Source organism: Lactuca saligna, chromosome 8, assembly GCF_052625555.1.
Source record: "Lactuca saligna cultivar CGN05327 chromosome 8, ASM5262555v1, whole genome shotgun sequence".
NCBI classification, from domain to species: domain Eukaryota; kingdom Viridiplantae; phylum Streptophyta; class Magnoliopsida; order Asterales; family Asteraceae; genus Lactuca; species Lactuca saligna.
The window spans coordinates 144681497-144694765 of record NC_136424.1 but is presented as its reverse complement, the minus strand read 5'-3'; positions in this window follow the sequence as shown (position 1 = coordinate 144694765).

Genomic DNA, 13269 nt, shown 5'->3' with positions numbered 1-13269 from the left:
GATATGGATCATCTAGCGAAATGTTAAAAATCTGTTAGGATTCTTTAGACATTTCCATTCTCGCACGAGCCCTGTAGAAAACCCTACCCACTTCAGTGCACGACAGGAGAGTTGAATTCAACCCCGAAGAGGTTCATTGAGAATATTTCCAGTTCGAAAATAAATGAGCTGGGTCGAGACTATTGAATGCACCAAGTGCCCATATTCTTTTAGGGACATCGGTGGGGAATTCACCTAAACTTCTGATATTCCCAGTCATCCACCATGAATTGATGACACCCATAGTTGGAATTAGAAGAAAGGCGCAGTAGAAATTTAATATGTCCATACGAGAAGAGAACCCTAGGAAACTACCCGAAGGAAACCAACGCTGATTCCAGTCAAAGATACGAGGCAGACCGAGGGAGCCAGTACGTGGAACCCGAAAAGTGTCTTTTCCTCGTGTTCGTCACGCTAATACACCCATAAAATAATACAATTTAGTGAGTTAGTGATTACACTGCTCACGCTATGTGTTAGGTAAATTGCCTTGTTCCCGTTGCCAGTAGTACGCTTAGAGTGGATCCCCACACCTCTGTGAGGTTGTTTAGCCATAAGCCCTCATGAGCCTCTCTTTTCGCAGCTTCGTTCCGAACTGTTCTCAAATCTCTCCAGGCTGGAGAGTGAAACCTTTCTCAGTATAAAGGTAACTTAGTAGGAACGACTCGCATCTTATGGCCTTTTTCTGATACTCATGCACCCACTTCGATAACCAAGACTACATCATAGGGATGTAGGTCAACGTTCAACCAACCAATACTTGAGGCACCGGAAAAATTTATGCCTAATGCGATCGGGACAGAAATGTCTAGGGTTAACCATCATCTCTCATTACCTTGTATTCCGTTTATTGTAGTAAAACCATGCCACCGAAGAAGTGTAACCAATCCACAAGCAAGAAACCTACTCTCTTATTCGATGAAGCTACGTTCCAAGCTGCAGTTTCAGCAGCCTAGCAGCTGTCATGGCTCACCTGAATGCTAACACCGCCAATGTTAGCAAGGGCCCTGTCGGGATTTCCAATCCTGGTGATGGACAACAGCAGCCAACACTTCCATACTTAGCCACCCAAGAACCTCACTCAAACCCACTAAAGAGAAAACTCAAGTTTGAAGAAGGAAGTACCTCGGCTCAAGGACCTTCAGAAGGACAACGAGCTGAGGCAGCCTATACTCCTGTCAACCCTTCCCTCCCGATCTCAAGGAGACCGTACCTAGGAGACCTCCCCCACTGCAGCAAGTGCAACTACCATCATCATGGTGCCTGCCGGGAACTCTATTGTGCTAGGTGCAACATGAAGGGGCATACTGCTCGTGTATGCAGAACCCCGGTGGAACGTATTGCATCAATCGCCAATGCGGCGGCCACTCAGGTTTGCCGCCTATGTGGCGAGTTTGGACACTTCAAGAAGGACTGCCCAACCAAAGAGAAAGACAAAGACACAGAAGGATCTTGACACTACTACTTAGGGAGAAGCGGTAAGGAACTCATTAGATTTTGGTACGTCTCTCGACCTCGGATAACTAAACTAAGAACAATAAAAGACTAATTCAAATGCAAATTCTTTCCAGTAAGGCGAAAGTCGCAGCACTGTTATAAAATTTAAAATTCATTAGGTAAAACTATAGTGGCTAAACATATACGTTACGACCATGTATATTTAAGATGGATAGACCTAGAGTGAGCGAATGCCGCCTCATCTCCTGTTCCTCGTTTGGTTGTGGATTTAGGGCGGGGTCGCTCAGTCAACAGTCCTCCCCACCTTAAATATACATGACTAGTATATGTGAGACAATTATAGAAATGCCTTGTGAGAATCCGTTCATGAAAAGATACTATATTCGGAAACACTTAGAACTCTCTATAGTTTCGCGTCGACTCTATCGGTCCAAGTATCCGCGGTAGTGATACGTAGGACGAAACCCGAGACGCCTCGAACTGGTGTGCCTGTTCGGCACATGACTCTATCGATCTTCACTTTATATCATGTCGGAGTGTGCCAACTTCGACGGCTCTATTGACCATGGTTTGATTTCGTGCAACCGTGTGTAAATCCTTAAGTGCTGTGTAAAAAGAACTTTCTCCATAGCCATATCGGCAAATAAAGGTTCTTCCGAACCTGAACCTAGCACAAATAAACCAACCTAATACGATCCGTCAATCGTCCCTCTTATCTCAAACCTTTCGAAGTACCCAAAGGAGGGTACCATGCACTGTTGACCGACCCCTCGTAGTCAGATGAACACCAAAGCGAAACACTTTACAAGATACTCCAGAAGACAACAACCAACCGAAGCATACTCCGAAGATTCCCTCGGAAAACCCTTCGCACCTCACACATCAGGTTCCTGAACCCAGAAGATAGAACTCATGAGACTGACCGCTATAATCAGGTATATGCATAAGGGTGGCATATAATTGAGATTAAAAAGATTTAAGGTGTGTGTTTCCTCCCTATTCCCTGTTCCTCGTTGGGTTGTGGGTTTGGGGTGGAGTCGCACAGCTGAACGTCCCGCCGACCTCAAGTGTATACTGCTCGCATACACATGGTATTGGCGGTTAAGACATGCATGAGTTCTACCACGGACCTCTTAGCAAAACACCTTCACCATATTCCATAACATAGGAGCCGAAGTCAAGAGAGTCACTACGGGTTGAGCAAGTAAAGTTCTGAGTGATGAACCATGTACCCACTAGAATAGATCTTGGGCGAGAAAACCCCGAACCTTCGGTAAAGTAGCTGCAGTAGATGCTCTAACTACCCAGAAACCTTGCCCACCCTGTTACAGACAGGTAGTGCCTATCATCCTCCACCCTATTGCATGGAGGAAATCGTCGTCGCCCTGTAGACGATGAAATACATTCTACGAAAATGAACACCAGGATACCGAGAACCACAGGATAACCTTCGCAGCCAAGAATATTTGGACAAGTGTGAAAGAAGCTGCACTAAATCTCATGACTCGGATCCAAAAGAGATCATAGGCTTGACACCAGCTCTGGTGATTAGTCGAAGGGTTATGCAGGAACATACAACTTCCACGCTAGGATAAACCACAGTCTTAGAGATTCATTGGACTATTAGGTGTTCCACTAATACTATCTCACGCAGAGATAATAGAACCACCTCCCAAGATTGTCCAACGTTCATCTAGTGAAACCCTATCTCCCCGACCCTCAGGGTTTCCGTATCTCAAGCATCGTTTCGCAGGACCATTTTGCACGAGTTTGGGATAGACGCTCTATAAGAAAACCGATGACCATAGTCGCGCAATCCACACGACAATCTAGAAAGTCTCTATCAGCCAATTGAAAGAAGACACGAAACTGAAGACCACCCGAACTTCCTAAGGACTAACCTGAAGGACTACACATCCAGTACAAGTGAGAACGTTAGGAACTTCGGAATGGCAATCATGCCAGTGTTGATCTTGCCATAGAAGTACACTATGTTCTCAGTACTGAAAAGCTCTACTCCTTTCTAAGAGCTTAGGACCATCCGAGAATCCTCATGGAGACATGGTCCAACCCTTTTCAGGCCGCTACTACTTTCGGATATACCACAAGGTTCACGTTCGATCGATCCACTTCTTAGACTTGATATGTGATTTCCCGACACCACTCTTCGTGCCTCACTCATCTTAATAGAATCCATTGAGAAACTCTAACCTCGTAGATACACCAGTTGGAACCCACTAGCTACACGAGACAAAATCCGCATTCCGTACGGGAAGGTCTGTAGGAATGACAAACACAGACTAGAGTTCACTTGGGAATGCGAGGACAACCACATAGGAAGTACTCTCTTACCTCTACTTGGCCATTCATACCTACTTCCTTGCCTAGATCTGAATTTCGGGATCAAATTCCCTCTAACGGGGGAATGATGTGACAACCCAAGTTGCCCCGTTACATTTCCCCGTTACCGTTAACGGAATATTCCACTGTTCAAAAGTTCCGTTAATGAGAAGTCGTCAAGTTTAATAAAGATTTCAATTGTGTATGTTTATATGCCGTTAAGTCGTGATAAAAAAAAACACAGGACACACATTTCCATTTATTTGGAAAATGTCAAGTTTTATTATTACGACCACTAAATCGGGTGCGACCAAAAGTCTCGTTTAACGGTAGTATCGGGTAGAATTCCACTGTTTCCCGACTCAAAACCCTATGTAAGGGTGAGTGGAGTCCATTGGAGACTTTTTACACTCTCTCTCTATACTCTCTCTCTAGACCCGTTTTCACCCCGAAACCGCAACCAAACTCTTCCAAATTGTAAGTCCGCTTACCCTAGCTTATTCTAAACATATTGAATTGAGTTTATAGCCCAAAAATCGGACTTAGAAGCAGTGAAAAAGGAGTTTACGGCCTAAGATGTTGGAATAGTGTCTAAGGCTATAACTATATTCAGTTGTGCATGGTCCTTTTGGGTTGCCTTCACCATAGCAACTTGAAGGATGATTTATTAAGAGAGAGTAAATATTATAAGGAATAATATTTGGCTATTTGATTAATATAAGTCATAAATTAATTGGTATTAATTTGGTGACTTAAAGAGATTAATTAAATAAGAGGGTATAAACTGTCAATTGTTTGATAGTTAGACTTTAGACTATAAATCCATTAGGATATACCTTGGACGGATTCTAAGAGCTTTAGGATAGCTCAAATCGTCCATAGGGTTATCTATGGAATGGATTTGGATAGCCTTAAGAGAAGATTATCCAATTAGGGTTTAGGGTGAAACCCTTAAGGAGTCTAATAGTATAAATAGAACCTATGGATGAGGGAATTCGACACACAAGCTTAAGCAAGGAACCTCTGGCCGAATTCCTCCCCTCTCCTCTCTCCTAAATCATCTTGCTTGCTATTGGTGTTTGTAAGCCATTAGAGGAGTGACAATTGTGACTCTAGAAGCTCCAAGACAAACAAGATCAACAAGGAATTCAAAGGTATGATTCTAGATCTGTTTTAATATTGTTGTTTAATGTAACAGCCCGGAATTTCAGGTATTTCTTTAAATTATTTTTTGGGCACATTTAGGAGCGGACTCGGCGAGTTGGTGCATGACTCGCCGAGTAGGGCCACGGTCTTGGTCACAGATACGCGACTGGACTCGACGAGTCCAATAGGGACTCGGCGAGTCGACGCTGTTTAGCTGAAACCCTAGCCGTTTTGATTCTGAATCGTATATAATGCCTTTAGGGCCGTCATGTCTCGTCTTTTGGCCGATTGAAGATACCTTAGGAGTCTGTGGGCATCTGGAGCAAGGGTGAGGGCTAGTGGAAGCTTGAAGAGATTGTTAGACAAGGAGAGGCAAGGTGGTGATCAAAGGAGGTTCAAGGGGTCGAGTTCTGAAGGTTGGGGACACAGGGAACACGTTTCCAGGTAATCTTCGGATCATATTTGTAGCTTTTACGTTGTATGCGAATTTAGGGTTTAGGAAACCCATTTAAGGAATTGATAGATTATAGTGTTGTTACAAGTGTTTAAACCCCTGTAATAGTATATGTGAAAGTCCAGGAAGCCCCATATCTATATACTACGGAATCATGCGAGATACAGGAGGCAGCGAATTGACTGCATGGCGAGGACTCGCCGAGTCTAATGATCAGACTCGGCGAGTAGCTTGAAGATTCACTAGGACTCGCCGAGTTGTTCTTCAGACTCGGCGAGTAGCTTGAAGATCTACTGGAACTCGTCGAGTCGTTCTTTAGACTCGGCGAGTGGAGTCGGGGCGTCTAGACTCGCCGAGTTGCCCTTTGCACTCGACGAGTCCGGTCAAGTTGACCGTTGACCTGTATGTAATTTAGTAGGGTCAGTTGTCTTGTTGATAAGATCATTAATAAAGGTATGTGGTATTATAGGGAACCTGCAGATTAGCGGATCGAGTGCGAGTAGCTCGAAGGGTTTATAGCTTGCATACTACGAGGTGAGTCTTCTCACTATACTTCACCCGTAAGGGTTTGACTGTGTGACCGGAAGGTTGTATGTGTTATATTTATGCTGTGTCTAGGGAGGTAGACGTTTTGTATGTGATGTATGCTTATATGTGATGTATGCTTATACGGGCCGGAAGGCGTGACTTATGTGATAGAATGAACGGTATGATGTATGACTTATTTGTTATGTGTGATATGCTATATGTGTTATGTTTATACTGTTATGGGCCGGAAGGCAATGTGATACGGGCCGGAAGGCGATATGTTATGGGCCGGAAGGCGATTATGTTATGGGCCGGAAGGCAATGTTATGTGGACCGAAAGGTCCGGGCCGGAAGGCGTATGTGGGTAAGTCGTATACTGGGGAACTCACTAAGCATTTATGCTTACTAGTTGTGTTTATGTTTTTCAGGTACTAGCGATGACCGTGGGAAGGCGCCGGCGTGACACGTACACACTGCCATCGTTGATGATCTTGAGGATTTATTATTTATACTTTTGCAATAAACTTGGAATGAACTCTTTTGTCGAATAATGATGTTTTATTTTAAATGAAAAATTTATTTGAAAATTTTGAGCTGTTACAATTGGTATCAGAGCCTTGGTTTGAGGGATTCGGGTGTACTTTCGGGTGCAACTGAACTCAGACCGGGGATTTGAGGAAAAACCTTTTTAAATAATAAGGACACAATATTTCATAAATGGTAAGGCGGTAAAACAAGGATGGAGCAGTGTGTACGATCAGCCAGCGCCCGAACGGTAAAGATCCCCAGGATACCTTACAATGTTATATTATGCACTGAATTATGAATTGTTATGCATGCTAGAAGACTAGGTATACATGATAGGACTAGAATGGCCTGTTTTGTGATGCCTTGTCTAGGGATATTGCTTATATGGGATGTTTAGTAGCATACAAGTAGATAGTGCATACTAGAGGTAGAGTACTCATTATTCGGGGTTTGGGGAGGAAGACTTGGGACGAATACTGATACGGTGTGGTCGGTAGTATTGGGCCCGTACTACCGAAGACACCAGACCAGTGGAAGACCCAAGTAAGAATCCCTGGAAATCGGAGACTGGGTAGGGTGCGTATCGAGTACCATTGTACTTGGTGGAGTCTCTGATGATTTTATGTTGTATTTCAGAGACATCATGGTCATCACACGCAATGGGGCGGGTTCGAGCGGTGCGAGTGACGAGGAGATTCGTCAGATTATTCAAGAAGAGGTAGCTGCGGCGGTTCGGGCTGAGATCCCGGAGATGTTTGGGTCTATTAAGACCACTCTGATGGAGGAGTTTGAGGAGCGGTACGCCGCACTTACTGAAGCTTCAGTTGCTGCCGCTACCGCAGTTGTGGCTGCTGCTAGGCCGCAAGGGGGTGATTCATTACTATTCAGGGAATTCAGCAACACGAAACCCCCTGAATTTGATGGGACGCAGGATCCGATTGCGGCTATGAGGTGGATCGCCGACATCGAGGGGTGCTTCTATACTTGCTCATGCCCGGAGCACTTGAGAGTACGGTTCTCCTTGAACCAGCTCCGTCTGGGAGCGAAGGATTGGTGGAAGTTCGTGACGGCGAACTTCACTCAGGCAGAGATTTCAGCGGTGACATGGGAGAGGTTTACAGAGATGTTTAGGGACGAGTACGTTCCCCCGGTGGAGAGGGAGCGATTGATTCAGGAGTTCTTGACCCTTAAGCAGGGTACTGATTCCGTGGCGGTGATCACACGGAAGTTTCATGAGAGGGCAATGTTCTGCCCCGAGCTGGTATCTACGGAGCAGTCGCGGATGAGCCGGTATTTGGGCGTTTTGAAGAGGGAGATCCGGGAGTTTGTGTCAAACTCCACCTATCGTACTTTCACTGAGCTTCAGGCGAACGCCAGGAAGCACGAGATTGAGTTGGAGACTCAGGCGAGGGAGGAGGCTGAGTCTCGGCAGGTGGATCGACGGCCGGCTCAGTCTCAGCCGGCAGCCAAGCGGACTAAGTTCGCTGATTCGAGGATGGGAGGTCCGAAGGGTCGCACTTGCGCGAAGTGCGGCAGGAGTCACGAGGGGGTGTGTCGAGCTGGTGGTTGCTACAAGTGTGGCAAGGAGGGACATATTGCCAGGGATTGCCCTAAGGGGTTTATGGTTTACTTTCACTGCAACCAGACAGGCCATCGGAAGGCCGAGTGTCCGCAACTTCGTCAGGGAGCTACACCTACTACCCGGACTACTGAGACCCGACCGACGAAGGTCGAGGCCCCGAGGGCTCGAGGGAGAGCCTTTCAGCTGACTGCGGAGGAGGTCCGCGCTGCGCCCGATGTTGTGGCAGGTATGTTATCATTCACGTATTTACTTACAGGTCGAAATGTTATGCTTATATTAATGTATGTGTAGGTACTTTCCTTGTGAACTCTATGCCTGCTCTAGTGTTATTTGATTCGGGTGCGAGTAGATCGTTTGTATCGTTAGCTTTTAGTCAGCACATCGGCATTAGTCGTGAGCCATTAAGTCGGCCTTTGAGCGTTTCTATTGCGGCTGAGAGGGTGATTTGTGCTACGGAGGTTCTTCGGGGATGTGTGCTAGAGATCTTCGGGGTCGCGTTTCCGATTGACCTCATTCCTATTGCGATGGGGGATGTCTGTGTCATCGTAGGCATGGACTGGTTGAGCCGATTCAGCGCTGTTATCAACTGCGAGCGTCAGCTGGTGACTATACGAGACCCTAGTGGGGGAGTTCTTACGGTATACGGCGAGGGTACCCGTTCGGGATCAGCTTTTTGTTCGGCCGCTAGGGCGAGGCAATGCCTACAGCGGGGATGTAACGGTTTTGTGGCGTATGTGATAGATACGCGGGAGAGTTCCGAGAGACCGAAGACACTGAAGGAGGTTCCAGTGGTACGCGAGTTTCCAGATGTTTTTCCCGAGGATTTGCCGGGAGTACCTCCTGCGAGGCAAGTGGAGTTTGGTATCGATCTAGTTCCAGGGGCTGCGCCTATTGCGAAGGTGCCTTATCGTCTTGCACCTCCAGAGATGCAAGAATTGTCCTCGCAACTTCAAGAGTTGTTGGGGAAGGGATTTATTCGGCCGAGTAGCTTGCCGTGGGGAGCACCGATTCTATTCGTCAAGAAGAAGGATGGTTCACACCGGATGTGTATCGATTACCGGGAGCTGAACAAGGTGACGGTCAAGAACCGCTATCCGTTACCGAGGATCGATGATCTATTCGATCAGTTGCAAGGGGCATCTTGGTTTTCCAAGATAGATTTGAGATCAGGGTACCATCAGGTAAGAGTGCGGGATGAGGACGTCCAGAAGACAGAATTTAGGACGCGGTATGGGCATTACGAGTTCGTGGTGATGCCTTTTGGGCTCACCAATGCCCCAGCAGTGTTCATGGATCTCATGAACAGGGTATGCAGACCGATACTGGATCGGTCTGTGATTGTATTCATCGACGACATTCTGGTGTATTCACGGTCTAGGGAGCAGCATGAGGGACATTTGAGGGAGGTCCTTGAGGTACTGAGGTCGGAGAAGCTATATGCAAAATTCTCCAAATGTGACTTCTGGTTACGGGAGGTTCAATTTCTGGGGCACGTTGTAAATCAGGCAGGGATATTGGTCGATCCGGCCAAGGTGGAAGCGGTGATGAGTTGGGAGGCACCGAAGTCACCTTCTGAGATCAGGAGTTTCCTTGGGTTGGCGGGGTACTATCGAAGGTTCATTAGGGACTTCTCCAAGATCGCGGTGCCACTTACCAAATTGACCCGAAAGGGTATTACATTTTCATGGGGACCCGAGCAGCAGACTTCCTTCAAGACACTTCGTCAGAGACTGTGCGAAGCACCAGTATTAGCTCTCCCGGAGGGGATGGAGGACTTTTTCGTATATTGCGACGCATCGATTTCAGGACTGGGTGCAGTGTTGATGCAGAGGGGCCATGTGATAGCCTATGCATCGAGGCAGCTGAAGCCTCACGAAGCGAGATATCCCACGCATGACTTAGAGTTGGGGTCAGTAGTGTTCGCCCTCAAAATTTAGCGTCACTACCTGTACGGGGTTCGTTGTACCATATACACGGACCATAAGAGTTTGAAGTATTTGATGGATCAATCCAACCTAAACATGCGTCAGAGGAGATGGTTAGACATGGTTAAGGATTATGACTATGAGATCCTATACCACCCAGGCAAGGCTAATGTGGTAGCCGATGCATTGAGTCCTAGGGCGGAGAGCACTCCATTGCGGGACGTATGTTTGAGATTGACGGTGATGACTCCGGTATTAGATGATATTCGTGGGGCACAGGCCGAGGTTGTGAAGTCTGGGATGCAGAAACAGGAGCGGGTCGTCGGATTGATTTCAGAGTTCGTTATGGATGGACGGAGACTTCTGACATTTCAGGGTCGGATCTGGGTACCATTCGTGGGCGGTACGCGTGTTACTTTGATGGAGGAGGCACACAGATCGAAATTCTCGATCCATCCCGGTGCTACGAAAATGTATTTGGATTTGAGAAAGGAGTACTGGTGGCCTTGCATGAAGAGAGACGTTGCCTGGTTCGTTGAGAGGTGTTTGACCTGCCGTAGGGTTAAGGCCGAGCATCAGAGACCGCACGGTAAGTTGCAACCCTTGGAGATTCCTGAGTGGAAGTGGGAACAGATCACGATGGATTTCATCACCAAATTGCCGAAAACTACCAGGGGAGTCGATGCGATTTGGGTGATAGTGGATAGGCTAACGAAGAGTGCACACTTCCTTGCCATTAGCGAAAGTTCATCAGCAGAGAAGTTGGCAGAGTTATACGTGAGAGAGATAGTATCTCGGCATGGAGTGCCGACCTCGATTGTTTCGGACCGCGATGTACGTTTCACTTCCAGGTTCTGGAAGAAATTCCATGAGGAGTTGGGTACTAAACTGCATTTTAGTACCGCATACCATCCCCAGACCGACGGTCAGAGCGAGCGGACGATTCAGACATTGGAAGACATGCTTAGAGCGTGTGTGTTAGACTTCGGGGGTAGCTGGGATGCGCATCTGCCGTTGGCTGAGTTTTCCTACAACAACAGCCATCATTCGAGCATTGGTATGCCACCTTTTGAGTTGTTGTATGGTAGGAGGTGTCGGACTCCCATTTGCTGGGGAGAAGTGGGACAGAGAGTGATGGGCAGTACAGAGATCGTACTTCAGACGACCGAACAGATTCAACGGGTGAGGCAGAGGTTATTGACCGCCCAGAGCCGACAGAAGAGTTATGCGGACAGACGCCGGTCCGAGCTCGAATTCCAGGTCGGCGACTTCGTTCTCCTAAAGGTTTCTCCTTGGAAAGGAGTGATTCGGTTCAGAAAGAGGGGCAAATTGGGTCCTCGGTTCATAGGTCCATTTCGGGTAATTGCAAGGGTAGGTCGGGTGGCTTATCGGTTGGAGTTGCCAGCGGAGCTGAGTCAGATTCACAATACCTTTCACGTATCACAGTTGAGGAAGTGTATAGCCGATGAAGCGGCAGTGGTTCCGTTAGAAGATATTCAGGTGGATGCGAGCCTGAATTACGCTGAGAGACCAGTAGCTATCAGGGATCGGAAGATCAAGGTTCTACGGAACAAGGAGATACCTCTGGTGTTGGTTCAGTGGCGACATCGGAAGGGATCGGAGATGACTTGGGAGCCGGAAAGAGAAATGCGGGAGCAACATCCGGAGTTATTCGCAGAATGAGACTTCGAGGGCGAAGTCTAGTTCTAGTGGGGGAGAGTTGTAACAGCCCGGCATTTCAGGTATTTCTTTAAATTATTTTTTGGGCACATTTAGGAGCGGACTCGGCGAGTTGGTGCATGACTCGCCGAGTAGGGCCACGGTCTTGGTCACAGATACGCGACTGGACTCGACGAGTCCAATAGGGACTCGGCGAGTCGACGCTGTTCAGCTGAAACCCTAGCCGTTTTGATTCTGAATCGTATATAATGCCTTTAGGGCCGTCATGTCTCGTCTTTTGGCCGATTGAAGATACCTTAGGAGTCTGTGGGCATCTGGAGCAAGGGTGAGGGCTAGTGGAAGCTTGAAGAGATTGTTAGACAAGGAGAGGCAAGGTGGTGATCAAAGGAGGTTCAAGGGGTCGAGTTCTGAAGGTTGGGGACACAGGGAACACATTTCCAGGTAATCTTCGGATCATATTTGTAGCTTTTACGTTGTATGCGAATTTAGGGTTTAGGAAACCCATTTAAGGAATTGATAGATTATAGTGTTGTTACAAGTGTTTAAACCCCTGTAATAGTATATGTGAAAGTCCAGGAAGCCCCATATCTATATACTACGGAATCATGCGAGATACAGGAGGCAGCGAATTGACTGCATGGCGAGGACTCGCCGAGTCTAATGATCAGACTCGGCGAGTAGCTTGAAGATTCACTAGGACTCGCCGAGTTGTTCTTCAGACTCGGCGAGTAGCTTGAAGATCTACTGGAACTCGTCGAGTCGTTCTTTAGACTCGGCGAGTGGAGTCGGGGCGTCTAGACTCGCCGAGTTGCCCTTTGCACTCGACGAGTCCGGTCAAGTTGACCGTTGACCTGTATGTAATTTAGTAGGGTCAGTTGTCTTGTTGATAAGATCATTAATAAAGGTATGTGGTATTATAGGGAACCTGCAGATTAGCGGATCGAGTGCGAGTAGCTCGAAGGGTTTATAGCTTGCATACTACGAGGTGAGTCTTCTCACTATACTTCACCCGTAAGGGTTTGACTGTGTGACCGGAAGGTTGTATGTGTTATATTTATGCTGTGTCTAGGGAGGTAGACGTTTTGTATGTGATGTATGCTTATACGGGCCGGAAGGCGTGACTTATGTGATAGAATGAACGGTATGATGTATGACTTATTTGTTATGTGTGATATGCTATATGTGTTATGTTTATACTGTTATGGGCCGGAAGGCAATGTGATACGGGCCGGAAGGCGATATGTTATGGGCCGGAAGGCGATTATGTTATGGGCCGGAAGGCAATGTTATGTGGACCGAAAGGTCCGGGCCGGAAGGCGTATGTGGGTAAGTCGTATACTGGGGAACTCACTAAGCATTTATGCTTACTAGTTGTGTTTATGTTTTTCAGGTACTAGCGATGACCGTGGGAAGGCGCCGGCGTGACACGTACACACTACCATCGTTGAAGATCTTGAGGATTTATTATTTATACTTTTGCAATAAACTTGGAATGAACTCTTTTGTCGAATAATGATGTTTTATTTTAAATGAAAAATTTATTTGAAAATTTTGAGCTGTTACATTTAACCTAATTAGCCATTAGAAGT